This window comes from Protopterus annectens, chromosome 2.part2, assembly GCF_019279795.1.
Source record: "Protopterus annectens isolate FY-2018-M chromosome 2.part2, PAN1.0, whole genome shotgun sequence".
Lineage (NCBI taxonomy): Eukaryota > Metazoa > Chordata > Ceratodontiformes > Protopteridae > Protopterus > Protopterus annectens.
The window spans coordinates 764,535,983-764,551,311 of record NC_056730.1 but is presented as its reverse complement, the minus strand read 5'-3'; positions in this window follow the sequence as shown (position 1 = coordinate 764,551,311).

The window sequence follows — 15,329 nt, the reverse complement described above, 5'->3', positions numbered from 1 at the left end:
AAGCCGAAAGACTTTATGAGTAGTATGCCAAATTCCTACTGGAAATGGGAAAAGCTATTTCTATTCACATTTTATACATATCAGATATCCAGATTTTTGGCTGGATGCCTACTTTTGAAGGGGAACTGTTCGCATTTTCAGTGTCTGCAGGCTGAGAGATATGATCTGCTTTTTCACATCACACATTGTTTTGTCACTGATTGTCTCTCAGTGAATATTAATGGTTATTAAAGGTTGGCTAAAGATGATTAACATTGCAGGAGTATGAAACAGCTAGGAACTAGAGTAGAATTCTATAACACTTCTGAGAAGGTAGTAATATTTGAAGTCTTAGTAAGAAGCAAATTTGTGAAGCAGCTATTTGCACCTTTGAGGGGAGAGGTGTAAGTCAGACACACTAATGAGGTGGGTAAGGAGCTATCTGCCACATTTGCGATGCATGGTGGACTGTAAAAAGTTTTTTTTTTCACTGAATATTCAACAGTTGTTTCCAGCTCTTCTGATTGTTTAGGCAACTAGATTCCTAGCTTGTCTTATGCCCTTATTTATTACAGGAGACTTTAATACTATGTAAGATTTCATTACAGAATAAACCTGACTGCTAAGAAACTCTTTAAACCTCTATGGACTCATAACTATTGCACCAAAAATCTACACTGTGTTACAACTGGAGAGTTTAGCATCCATTATAAAATGATTTACCTTTATTTCTTCAAACAATATGCCCTCCAGTCATTTTGACTGTTGATTAGTTCCATGTTTTTTAATGGCATCTGTTAAGGATTCTATGCGATCCTGACTGACCATGAAGAGGTAACATTTACTTCACAAACCACAGAGCTGGAAAACAAGACAACACCACTGGGAATTGAAGTGCTCATACTATATCACCCTGATTTACATGAAAAACAAGAGGTGCATAGGCAACATTTCCTCTTACCGTATGGTGGGACTTTATGCAGAGTTTAAAAAATAGGGCCACAGTTCGGTACTTCAAATCATTAGACACACAACGCATCAGAAAAACAAGTTTTGATAGTTCTCAGTGTCTGTAGGAAGTACAAGTTTAAAGGTCCCTGTGCTATCATAAGACATAAAAAGATGTATAAATGTTTAAGACTGAAACAAAATGAAAAGATTCAACCAAAACAGAAGCTACATCATCAAGTACCCTCTGCAGATCTCAGAAGTGCTACCCATCTCAACTCTCCACACAAAGTTGAGGAAAAAAAAAAATGTCTTCTCTGAATTTGTAGTAAACTGTTTCCTACAAAGGTAACATACAGCATTCCATAGTTAAATCACTACACAGTGATTACTTCAACCGTTACAGCAAATGCAGTATTGGTATCCATTTATGAAGCTGGTATTGCACTCCACCACTCTCTCAATTGCCAGTCATGTCCCTGACAGCTTGCCCAAATGATTTCAATAGTGTCTTGCCCCAAACATTGTATAAAGTAAATAGACAAGCCACATCAAATCAGTAAATGAGATACAGTACTACTAAATGAATGATGTGAGCTTTGTAACCCCGAAATAAAAAATAATTTAGAATAAAGGGAGTATCTCCCCAGATATTCTACCATATGTTTTAAACATCTTGAAGAGCAGTTCTTATTCTAAAAACAATTTCGCAATTTTAGTAGGTCTTTGATTTGGCACAGTGCCATACTGAATATCTAAAATGAGCTGCTTATTCACAAACCTCTTAAATACAACATGTAATAATGAATTCAGTATTTACACAGGCACTGATTAAAAACCAGTCTGGGATTATATCGAAAGAAAGCAAAAGGGCTGAAAAAAATGAGGCTCCTTTCAGTGTTGCACTGTTCAATAAACCTTCCCTATAAATGCCTGTAATCACATTAAGAAAATGTGTCTTAAAATACTGTGAAATTGATCAGCTTATTGACCAATAAGTATGGCTCAAATCTAATCATATGATAGGTCAATAGTGAGCTGAGGTTTGATGGGAGCACAAAAGCAGACCAAAGACTAGTGCATATGCTAATGAGCATGCTGAAGGATAATCGATGACTCAGTATAATTGCATATGATTCCAAAACGCAATGTCTACATCACCTTACAGTAAAAAGCAATGGAGTTTTTATGGTAGCCTCCATTAATTTTGGCAAGCATTCAGCAAAGGCCACATTATCTTGCCACCAGTTATATTTTTACTAGGGATTCTTGCATTATTATTTTTCTGAATATTTCACAGAGCAAGTGAGAATTATGGAGAAAGTAGAGAATGTACTACAACAGGTTAGGGTTCCATAGTTTATGCTGGATTACTATGTGCAACTACATTCTAATGTCCACAGACATCAGCATAGCAGCAGGCCAGGCTACAGTTAAGCTACCTCTCTGACCAGGAAATAACAGATAAATATAGGCTAGACATGGAGTTGGCACAGGTTGTGTGTGAGATATGTGCACTCCACATGCCTTCACATAGCTTACAAAATAAATCCTGCCCAGTACAAAAAAATGGTCTGTCTGAGCCTCAGCATACTGGACTCTGGGCCATTCCATGGCACATGTCTGAAACTGCAGGTGCTTTCCAAACAGCTGCTAGTTATATACTAGGACAGTATTTGGCAGTCATCTGCAACAGATGACTTCATCTACTTCCCAAGTATTCCAAGGGGGGCATGAGGCTGCCATGAATAATTCTATATTATAGCCAATTTTCCTTGTGTTATCAAAGCAATTAACTGCACCTGTTTACCAATCAAACCCACTTATGGAGAAGTCAGATAGTGTGCTCAGCAAATGGCCTCATCAGTAACTGAATTGCAAAGCACCCTGATGTGTACATGATGTTATAATCTGGAAAGAAAGAAAGAGCCATAACAACAATGTTTCAAGAGGGCATTATTTCTGAGGGGCTACTACTTGGTTAGTATACCTGTATATAAAAATACTGTTATGTTTTCTGATACACTGTGATGTAGCCATTAGGATGTATTTACACATAGCCCTCCAGCATAACCTGTGGAACCCCAGCCTGTTGTCGTACATTCACTGCTTTCTCCATAATCCTCACTTATTCTGTGAAATCTTCAAAAAATACTAATGCAAGAATCCCTAGTAAAATATAACTGGTGGCTAGATAATGTGGCCTTTGCTGTAGGCTTGCTGAAAATTAATGGAGGCAACAGCTGCCTGTATTTATCTACTCAGTCCAGGCCAGTGTCGGCTGGTGACTTCAAATTAAAGGGGGGCTGCAGGAAACAGCTGAATGAGTGGGGCCAATGGGAAGGGGTGTGACCAATTATAAAGGGGTGGAGCTATGCTCAAAACCACAACCACTGGAAATTTAATTAAATACACTGCCCTGGGTGCCAAACCATCATTACAAGAGTCCAATCAAGACAAAATGAAGTGTAGAAGAAAAAAAATATCTCAATGCATTGGCTACATGACAACTTACTTAATATCTAGATGGAAACACAAAGGTTGTGAGGCATAAAAAAATAAATTGCTTTTTAAATACATTACTAGAATGCCAGTCAAAATCAAGTATAAAATAAAACAACCAGCACTCAGCTCAAACCACTTCTCCTTGCACTGCAGTTCTAATTATAATTTATATTCAGCTTTATAAAATTACCAAGTAACATGCTGAAAGTAGCAATCTCTGTGATACCCCCACTTGTAAAAATCTTTCTTATCCAAGAAAGACCTGCTGCCTGACAACAACTATTTACTTGTTTCATGGGGAACACATGATCAAAGTAAAAAATGAACAGTGAACAAGAAACAAGCTCAAGATAAATTGCTTAAAGTATTACTGCAAAAGTTATGGACCACACATGATAGATTGGCATTCTGTTTAGTTTACGGGTAAAGCCTGCAAAGATAACTGCAAGTCTCCAACAAATGTAATGAGCTTCTGAAAATACTGTAATCCTGTCCTTTACTTCAAATACTGTCATATGCATTTCAATACCTAAGGCTTATACGTTATCTAGTTATGTAAATATTCTCTGCATGGCAGCAATGAAAAGGCTTTCAATGTTGGTAATTCTTTAACCGTATGCTTATTAAAGCTTACTTGCATCTTACACTCTCTGACAAGCTTACCTGATGGTCAATAAAGTATTGCTACTTTAATATGGAGCAACAGGGCACTGCAACAACATACATTTTCTGAATAATAAGAAGCATAAATCAACAGTATAAAAATATGACAGAAAACCACAACATTCTGCAAAATCAAGGACAGATGAAAAGCCACGGTCATACTTGTGGTCTACCTTAGATGGAGGAATACTCTGCACACTTACACTACATAACTGCTCCTTGCCTTGCTTGGACACAGCCAGTGCCACTACAATGGGGAGTGGGATGCAACAAGTAGGTCACAGTTTGAAATGTCTCTGGCTGACGGTGATGGCTCTGACACTCATACCTCTCAACCTCAGAGCAAGAAATCTGGACAAATCCATACATAGAAGTGGGACACAGGCCCAAAAATAAAGACAATGTTTAAATATTGCTCTTATAAACTGAGAAAGATAATAGAACAGTAGTAGGTCTTGCATTAGTACGAATTTTCTGAAGGGTATGAAATCTGAAACTCAAATGTCTGCCATTATTTTCTAACTTCAATCTTTAATGATTTGCTACTAATTTGCCAGAAAACCACAATTTTATAAAAAACAGACCAAAAATGTTATGCAAAAATATAAAATTGCCACACAATACAGCTGGGAACCTGTCAAAGAAGGGACACCTTTTTAAAATTAGTACTGTTAACTTGAGCAGCTGACAAAATAAGATCATCTACATGCATTTCTGAAATAAAAGTAATTTATAACTTTTAAGTAACCGTTAATTCGAAATGCTTAACGGTCTCAGCACCAAACATTAAGCTTTAGTAGCGAAATAACAGAACTTCATTTAAATATTCATTTCCCTTGTGAATTTTGACTACATTGGATTCTACTAAGGTATGGGCATTTATAGGTAGTTTGTTTTACACTACCTCTAGCGTACATAACTTGATACTGATAACGCAAGTTTTTTGGGACTGCTCATATATACTGCCTTGACAAGGGAAATGAATATTTAAATGAAGTTCTGTTATTTTGCTACTAAAGCTTAATGTTTGGTGCTGAGACCGTTAAGCATTTCGAATTAACGGTTACTTAATTGTCTAACCAGAGAGTCCAAGTAAATGATTTTTCATGCCCATATAAGCAGGGTGATTTACAATTGAGACTGAGGCATCAGAGTTCATAGGAAGGTTAATTCCTTCAGTTTACTAGGATTTATCTGCCATATTGCTACCCTACCATTATACTTTATTTTACTCCAAGCTTATATAGGGTACGCATTTCAAGCAGCCAAAATATTTTCATAATTTATAACTTTGATCATTACAGTTATTTATAATTGTAAACCCTCCATGTTTTCTTCCAAAATTGCCATTTTGCAGAGGGATTATTAGGGGGAGAGCAACATTTTGAGCCAAAATTGAGGACAGTTGAGAGGTTTGGATATTCCTAATTCTATAAAGCGATTTATTTGCATGTACCTCTCAACCTCTTAATGCAGGAAATCTGGACAAGGCCAAATATATTGGGGGAACATGCAAACAGTACTACAAATTGCGCTTGTATAAACTTAAGACAGTTGACAGAATAACAGGTCTTGCTTTAGCATGCATTTTTGTGAAGGTTATTACATCTGAAACTCAATGTCTGTCATTATTTAGTGACTTCATTCCTAAATGATTTGGCAGAAAACCACACATTTTATGAGGAACAAACCAAAAATAAGAAGCAAAAATCTATTCATTCTGCAAAATTCTGGACAGTTGAGAGGTACAGTTCAGCCAGGGCTGTCTGAGTTTACTGCCCCCCCCCACAATATCATGGTAGAATGGAGCGCCCCCCCCTGCAGCCATTCCAATGTCCAATTCCTTGGTTATTTCGCCCCATTTGCCATAAACACTGTAATGTGCATACTGCTTTACTTCTGCGATGATATGGATTTCATTTGAAAGTTTTATTTTATATTTTACAGCATAAACCCTAATAGATATCTGCTAAACAAAGCAATGCAGTCTCACAATGTAAACAGACTTAGCATTAAAACTTCTTGAAACTCACATTCATTGAAACAGCATTGAAACCCACATTCAAAGAAAATACATTTTGCCAGTGGCAGATAAAGATTAATTTGGGGCTGTTTTCAAATCATAGGCCCCTTGAACACGAAACATACATATGCTCTTTGATACACCTTCCTGACTGTATTAAATTATATTCCTTGTACAATACAGTACAGTTGTTAGACGGCATTTTAAATTTATTGTTTTGAACATTTTTCCAGTAAACAATGAAACAAAAATGTGTGCACCAATAATGACAAAACTGCCCAATTCAGAACATTTCCATCATAAAAGTCTACTCAAACTTCAATAGTCCGCCTGTATCAGTATATATGCACGATCTCTGAAGAAGTAAAAGTCATCGAAATAATTCCACATTAAAGAAATCTGTTAACTAATGAAGAGGTTACTGCTAGCAGACAACTTTATATGTCATTGTTTCATCTACAAATAAAGTGCCTGTTGCCCTTGGGGAATAAATTGCTTATGTTGCATTAAAAAAATTACAATGCTGGTAATATCGCAATAGGGAATGGACGGCAAACTGATAACAGGTTCATAGTTACTAGTTATCTTCGCCAGAGGACTGCAGCATCCATCCCCTTTACAACAGAGTATAGTATCAGCAATGGATCTACCTACTGTGGGAGTAGAACCCACAGCCTTCTGTATCAAAAGCAAGGGCACTACCTGTTGTGCTATTTACAATGCAAGAAGACTCGGCATAAGCAGCACTAATCTTTTGTTCCACTGCAGCTCTCAGCTCCTTGTAAAATCTACTCGACACTCAGCTGTATCTCTGAACTTTGCAGCACAAGAAATCTGGACTAAGCCAAAATTTATTTGGGCGGGGGGATAAAAGCCCAAAAACCAGGGACACATTTTAAACATTGCTCGTATAATGTTGGAAAGTTGCTAGAATAAAATGCTGTATTACCACCATACATTTCACTGCCAAGTATTGAACCCAGGTCCCTGTGCAAAACAGCCATACCAACATACCACTATGCCAAATCATCTATTTTTATGAAAGAAAGGAAGACTGAAACTTAAATGGCTACCATTTAGTGAATTCAGTTCTCACCATAGCTGTCAACATCTTAGTACAAAACACCTGAACAAAGCCAAAAATGGGAGAATACAGCCCCCAAACATATTCAGTGAGTTCAGTTATCACCATAGCTCTCAACCTTGGCACAAAAAACCTAGACAGAGACAATAATGGGGGAATACAGTCCAGAAAATAGGGACAAATCTCCACTGAGGACACCAGAGCAAACCCACACAAACCCAGGGAGGACATGCAGACTTCACACAGAAGGAAGCCCAGCCAAGAAGCAAACCAGACAACCCATAGCTGTCAGGCAACACTGCTACCACTGCTTGTTTTAAGTAACAAAAATTTAGAAACCACAGATTTTATAAGGAACAGAACAGATATGAGGCAAAAATCTGCAAATGTTTTAGAAATGGTGATGGGTAGGGAATTCAGGCTCTTGTCACTTGGGCCCAAGGTAGAGGGTTCAAGCCTTATTCTCTACCCACCACAAAGCAACATGGGGCAACACACACACACAAAATTCTCCACAGCGATCACCTGTTTCCAGATCTGCAATCTGATTGGTCCTGCATGCTGTGGTCTCCGCAATCCTGTGCCCACCCGATCAGTTCTCCATACTGGCCTGCACATGCTGTTGTCTCCGAGATGTGAGGAGGCTGGAGCCTCCTGCTATTGGTCCAGCATGCGGGTGATGCAGTCCGGTGACCTTCCAGTTTGTGCAGTTGTCACCACACAGATCTCTGGGTTGGAAGGGCAGAGTTTCCTGCCTTCCCTATCCAGACTGCCTAACTGAGCAGTCTGGAGCTCAGGAATGCCTGAGCATGCGTGCTTGGAATTCTGGTCTGCCTAACACAGCAGTCAGGAACTAAGCATGCATGTGCGGAGTCCGGGAGTTTTTCTTTTTTCTTTTTATATGTTCTATGGTGGGAGATATTTTTTATTTTTATATGTTCTACAGTGGGACATATTTTTTATTTTTATATGTTCTAAGGTGGGGGGACTTACAGGGGGGACCCATTTTACAGGTGGGAAAGCTGCAGTCCCGCAGTACTATAGCACGAGCCGCCCCTGGTCCAGGCTCTTGATAACATTTAAAGCCCTAATCAGCACTTCTGAGGATACATTTAACAGAGTACATGCCATGACCTGGTACACCACTGTGCAAGGGTCTGGCATTCTGAAAACAAAAGTCAGATGTTCAAAAATATTTGAGGGTGCACTGCAGTACATACCACAAAAGGCTGCACAAATGGTCACTGTGTGTGGCATGCTGAACAATATGCTACATCCAAAACACTGGCCTGTCAGTCCTAGGTCTATGTGATGTACACCAAAAATCCAAGCTGTTTGAAGAGATGCAATCACAAATTTCATAAGATGGTCAGAGTGGATGCAAAGGAAAGAACAGCTGACAAATACTACAACCGTATATATTGTCTCAGGAACACAGCAATATCTAGCTCTGAACTTTGAGACATGACACAATATGTACACATGCACAAATATCAGTATATAGTGTACACCTATCTTTTACTGTATTGCTACACCTCAGGTGAGATGAAGAGTAATTTCTATGAGAACTCTCCATGTACAGCAGTATTCACAGTCTGGGTCTTCACGTTTTTTGTAGTGGTGATGTGCAAAGAATGACGTTATGTGGATATGCAAACCTGGGACTGTGAGCATGCATATAAAGATGTGAACCAGTTGCTGTAAACACAACCCCCCTATTGCAAAAGTACAAAAATGTAATGCATAAGCGATAGGGGGACAGCTACTATGCAATTAAGGACTTTACATGTATGAGTTTGATTCATAGACATGATTCCTATAATTAGCTGTTTCGCATACTTAGTATGTAAATAACCATGAGATGTGAGGGAACATCAGTTGATGTGTCTACATGCCTAGACATTTGTACAGAAGGGGTCACTTGGGTAAATGTTTCATTTCAGTTCTTGTGCATACCTGGATATATTATGGAAGGAGTCACTTGGGTAAATGTTCATTTTCATGCTTGTGCATACATCGACATTCGACTAAAGGGGTCACTTAGGAAATGTCTCATTTTGGTGCTTGTGTATACCAGAACATACTTCTGAAGGGGTTGCTTGGTGAAAAAAATATTTTTTGTGTCAGAGAAGTGCTTGTGCATGTATGGTCAGACTGCTGAACCGATTACTGGGCAAAATAATTTATTGTGCCATTTTAGTAGTTGTGCATAATTAATACAAATTAATGAAGGGTTTGTTGTGGGGAAATAAGTCATTTTTGTGTCAGGAAAGTACTTGTCCATGCTTGAACAAAGACGTTTGCCAATTGCAACTCCAATATCAAAGGTGAAGCATAGCTTTTAACAACGGATGTGCATACTGGTGGGATGTTGGACTATGAATTGCAAAATTGCCTCATTAGCATACTGCACTCTTCAGTATTTATACCTTACATCTCATTAATTTTATGGCCTTTCACATTAATGTAAATGGCTTCTATGAATCTCACCTTTGCTTTGCTCATTCATAAGCATCATGAATACCCCTATCACATTAGTGCAAGCAGCTATGAATACCAGCTATAGAATGCCATGTATACATTCAGTTATAAAACTGTGACTTGCTACAAAAGTTACTTAGCATGTGGTGGAAAACAGTAGAAATGCATGATGTTGCCTGCAATGAAGCACATTATTGTTAGATATGCAGAAAATTAGTATAGATGCAACAACTACTGTGGACATACTGGTATGTGCATGTCTCTCCTGTAGTCAGTGTTACACATAATGCCAAGACATATTATGTAACTTCCTGTGTGAGTGGGAGGTTGATTCTTTGGGAGTGCTTAGGGTGGAATTAGCAGACCAGAGCACCCGGATACAGATATAGTAGTACAGTGTGGTAGTAATACATATCTTATGGCACACCATCAGCACAGTATATCAGAATTGTTGTGATTGTGCAGGTTACACACTGTGCCAAGTTGACATCTGAAATGTGCAGACATCATGCACATTTTGCATGCAGGATATAACAGTGACAGAGGACTCATATGGCATCCTAACCAGGAATTTATTAACCTCCAGTGACAGTATATATGTGACTGTCACTGAGAAATCTGAAGGCATGTGATGGTACATTTTTAGGGTCTATATTAGATTATCGAATATTTAAAAGTTCGAACACCATATGGTTGACACAATATATCTGAACTCTTAAATGTTCGAAAAAAAAAAAAAACCTGAAAGGTTAAGCAGGGGGTCAAGCCCACCTACACCCCCAACACCCCCAGCTCTTTAAATATACCAACTCCAAGATCGCACTACAGTGCAGACAATGGAAAACGTCCATTTCCACACTGTACGGAGATCTCCATTGAAACGTTCGAACATTTACATGTTCCATCATATGGTGTCAACCATATGATGTTCGAACATGTAAATGTTCGATAACGTAATATAGACCCCATTTTTACATATAACTTCAGTGTCCCAAAAACATTGCAAAATTCACCAATGAGGAATAACATATAAGCCAGGATTAGGAGAGTGGAATATATTTTAGTGAATGTACAGAATCACATAGGAATCCTGTGTGCCATATGCAAATAGGAATCCTATAAAGTGTGGAATGTATGTGTTGTGTTACTGTGAAAATCATTCATTGGCAGTACATACAGTAAATAATAGCATGGCAGACACAAGTATTCCATGCTATGTATACCTGTACATCCAGTTGTAGTAATCAGTAAGGACACATTCATTAACAATGAGTTATGTATCCACAATTACAGCATAAATGAATGTGATGAGTGGAAGAAATGTAATTGTAGCGCACTGTGAAACAAGCTACTCAGGTAGTCAGTGATACACGAATATGTTCTGTGGCTTAGAATGTCATGGCAGGTTATCATTATGTGTCAAACTGGTGAATGGTGTATGTAACAACTACAGTACAGAAGCATGCTTTGAGGAACACATTTGAAAAGTTTTATTCCTGCAGCATCAGATTTATCAAAAACCACAAACACAGGCAATGTGCTTTGGTCTGTGCTGCAAAAAAACATTAGAACTGGTGAGGGGAAACACAACACAACACAACACAACATACACACACACACACACACACACACACACACACACACACACACACACACACACACACACACACACACACACACACACTCACACACAGACACACACACACACACACACACACACACACACACACACACACACACACACACACACACACACACACACACACACACACACACACACACACACACATCTGGCAATGGTCGTGGCTGCCCCTGCAATGTGAGGAAACCTCAGCTCTATAATGTTGTACTGTAGATCTGGTGGTGGTATGCTGTGTTAAGTGGGATACATTAGGAGATCTGTGAATTGACATATATCATGCTTTGAAAGCTTTTCTTTTGTGTGTGACCATAGCAGATGCATTGCAGCAAAGGCATTATGGAAGACGAAGTGCAATAGAAAGGATACACAAGAGGAGGTTTCCCTTTACCCATTGGTGGTATATTGATTAAATTGGTCAAGGTATGAATAGCCCGGTCAATATAACAAGGCTGATCAAGCACAGCTGAAATAATCTGATCTACAGAGCATATAATCAATGCCACATTTTCTCTGTGTTCCATTGCTGCCATTACCTCACTATGTCTGCAGTCCTTAATTTCATGCAATGACCAGACGCAGTGTAAAATAGGATCAGCTGCACAAGCATGTGCATGCAGCTCTGTGCGACAATGGTGATGTGACTGATTAAGTGCCTGTAACAGCAGGTCTATACTTCTTGAGATTTGACAACTCATCTCTACCACCTGGCCACTTCATTTGTGAAGGACTTCTGTTGTCTACTGTGCAACTAAGTTACCAGTATGGTAAGATTCATGTGCAGACAATTAACCAAGGCTATCATCAGGCCTGGTAGCTCATGCTCTGCTACCTGTAGACTGTCTGGCTTCACTGTCTTATCTGTAGGAGGACATATCTTGGGCCAAGAAAATGTCATCAGTATAGCTATCCTAAGGAATCTCAACTGCAGTGTGCTGTGGGCTGTTAGCTGTGTTGTCTTGCTATACCACATCATGTCAGGCATCAAGATCAATGAAAGAGTCCTGGTAGGAACCAGGTAATTCATGAGCTGCAATGACAGCAACAGAACTACAAGCACACATTACACATCTTCACACAAGAAGGTGTATGTTAAAATATTTTGAAAGCAAGGAACACTGCTCTTTTCTCTAGCAATGTAATCTCATGTACCTATGGTCATCATATCTATGGCCTGATAGCCTGAGAAGACCCTCTAAAGCAAAATATGCCAGCATCAAGGTAGCACAGGAAATATATGTCAAATTATATGAGATATGGGAACACATGCCTGCCATGCTTTCATCTGTTGATGCAAGATGTGTTCTACTCAAGTTTGTAGCTGTGGAAAACATGACATGCACCTTATGACAATCAACATAATCCAACATACCTTGTGGTGTGTATACATAGGCATGAAGAAAGGAAAGTTCACACTGCTTACATATGTTATGGTGCTAGAAATAAAACATAATATGACTGCTAAGCAACATGGAAAGAATTACAAAGAGGTAAATATAACATATTTCATGTTCAAGAAAGTGTCAGGCAATATGAATCTTAGAATTCAAGCCCTAAACTGTGAAAACCTTTTTGAGAAGACATACAGGTGTGACTCTGCACCAGCACTGCTGTTCTTCCTTACATGGATCTCCTCAGAACTACAGACCTTTTGTCTGTGAAAGTAATATGTGATTTGGTTCAGACTACTTGTCACCATGTTAAATAGCATCGTATAGCTGAAAGTAGTACAGCTGAATTGTATGATTAAATTAAAGTTATGTACATATGTTGCAAGATACCTGTAAATTTTGACATATGAAATGAAACACTAAGGATAGTGTCCACATATGCTGCATGCACATTCATAATTCCACAGAACACCACTTTAAATTTGTGAAAAAGTTGCAGATATCCACAATGAGCAACCAATCTGGAGGCAGCATATGGAAACTACAATGCCACAGTAACTGTGAACACCAGCCACACATAGGTATTAATGCATTATCATTTACACAAATGTATGTCATGAGATATTCTTTTTTAAAGAAGCACACTTGTAAATACAACAATTAGTTACTATAACTTAATTCTGAATCTGAAGCTTTCTTTATCAAACAATCAATGTCATGAATACAAACAATACAATTTCAATTAAATATGGATAGTCAACTTACTTACCTCTGAAAAATGTACTGCTTCTGAATACTGCTGAGGATTGAACAGTCTGAGCATTCATCTTAAGTATGTTTTGCACCAAACATAATTTGTGAGGTTCATTTTACACACAATATTTCTGAATTGGATTGGGGGTGCCAGCATAAACATGATGACCTTGGTTTGTGTTTTAAGCTTGTCAAAGCTTGTTTTATACACATGATAGTTACTAATGTAACTGAAGCTAGACTGTACAACTCTGATGAGTATAGACAAGATCTGCCCCAACTAGAGTACCATATTTAAAAAGTTACTCAGTGTGTGTTCCAGTTCATTCCATCTCTAACAGTAAAGTGAGTACAAGGCATCAGTGAGCAATTTTTAAAAGTGAGAAAATTTGAAAACAAAGGTTTCTGAGAGCTGATTGTGGCATGTCTGCGTACTTATCTTGACAAACTAAGAGACCCTCCATCTTCTTCATGTATATATTGCCCAGCAGTGAACCTTTGCTATGACTTGACACATGGAACACCATCATGTAGAAGTTCTGCAGAAGGATGGAATTTGTTGGGGAACCATCCATGTCTACCATCGATACAATGACCTTCACAGGAAGACACCTCAGCAGCTCCCAGACTGGCTCAATGAGGTTCATCAGACCCCATCAGAACCCTATAGTCATTGAAATTTTCCACACTCTAGTGCCTTCTCAATTTATTAAAGGCCTGCTTAATGAAAAATTGTGTAATTATTCTTCCCACTAAGTTGTTCTTATATGTGCTTCCTTACTTCACCTAGAAATTATCATGTTCCTGTAATTATTATTGAATTAACAAAAATCAGTAAGGTGATGAAACGGGCTCACTATAGCCCAACTTTATAGGTCAAGTGAAGTTGACATACTCATTAGTTTCAGTAACCCTAAGGATTATCTGCAGTATAATGTGTACACAGCAAATACCTGTTACTTGTGTATATTCCTTCAAAATGAAAATGCAGAATGCAGTCCATGTATGAGTTAGCATTCTTCTGGTGTTTTGTACATGCTGTGCTTATTCTATGAATACTCTCTTCTTATATGGACAGATAGAATGCATTTATAACATTGGAATCCTTGCACTTAATGTGGCTCATCAAGCTGGATCCTTCCCGATATTTAACAGAACATTACAAGTTCAAAACCCTGATTAGGTAGCATATGATTGCTTCTTTTACTAAGACTAATAAGTCAGTGGTATATCTGATATTTTGTCACTACTGAGATACTATGCTAGACAGATTAGACTGTACACATATTTATATTTGGAAAAACAAATAGAATATTTAAGTCTGTGTAAATCAGCAAGGTGATGAAATGGGCCTAACCTGAGATATTTATTATTTTCACTGTATTCAATATCACTACATATAACAATGCAATATAAAGTGCACACAGCAAAAACCTATTACTTGTGTGTCTTACCTACAGAAAGTGTTACCTGAGCAGAACTTAACATTTAATGGTATCCAGTATATGCCATGCTGACTCTACACACACACACACATATATATATATATATATATATATATATATATATATATATATATATATATATATATATATATATATATATATATATAGTTTAATGTATATAAGTTAATTTATATGTAAGTATAGATTAATGCATATACTGTAATCTATATGTATGATATATATAGACTGATGCTTATACATATGTCTGTATAGATTAATGTATATATGTGTGTGTGTGTGTGTGTGTGTGTGTCTGTTTATATATATATATATATATATATATATATATATATATATATAAGCTTCCTCCTAAAGACTGAGTGTGTGCTCGGTCAACAGGTGCTTAGCTGCCTGTAAG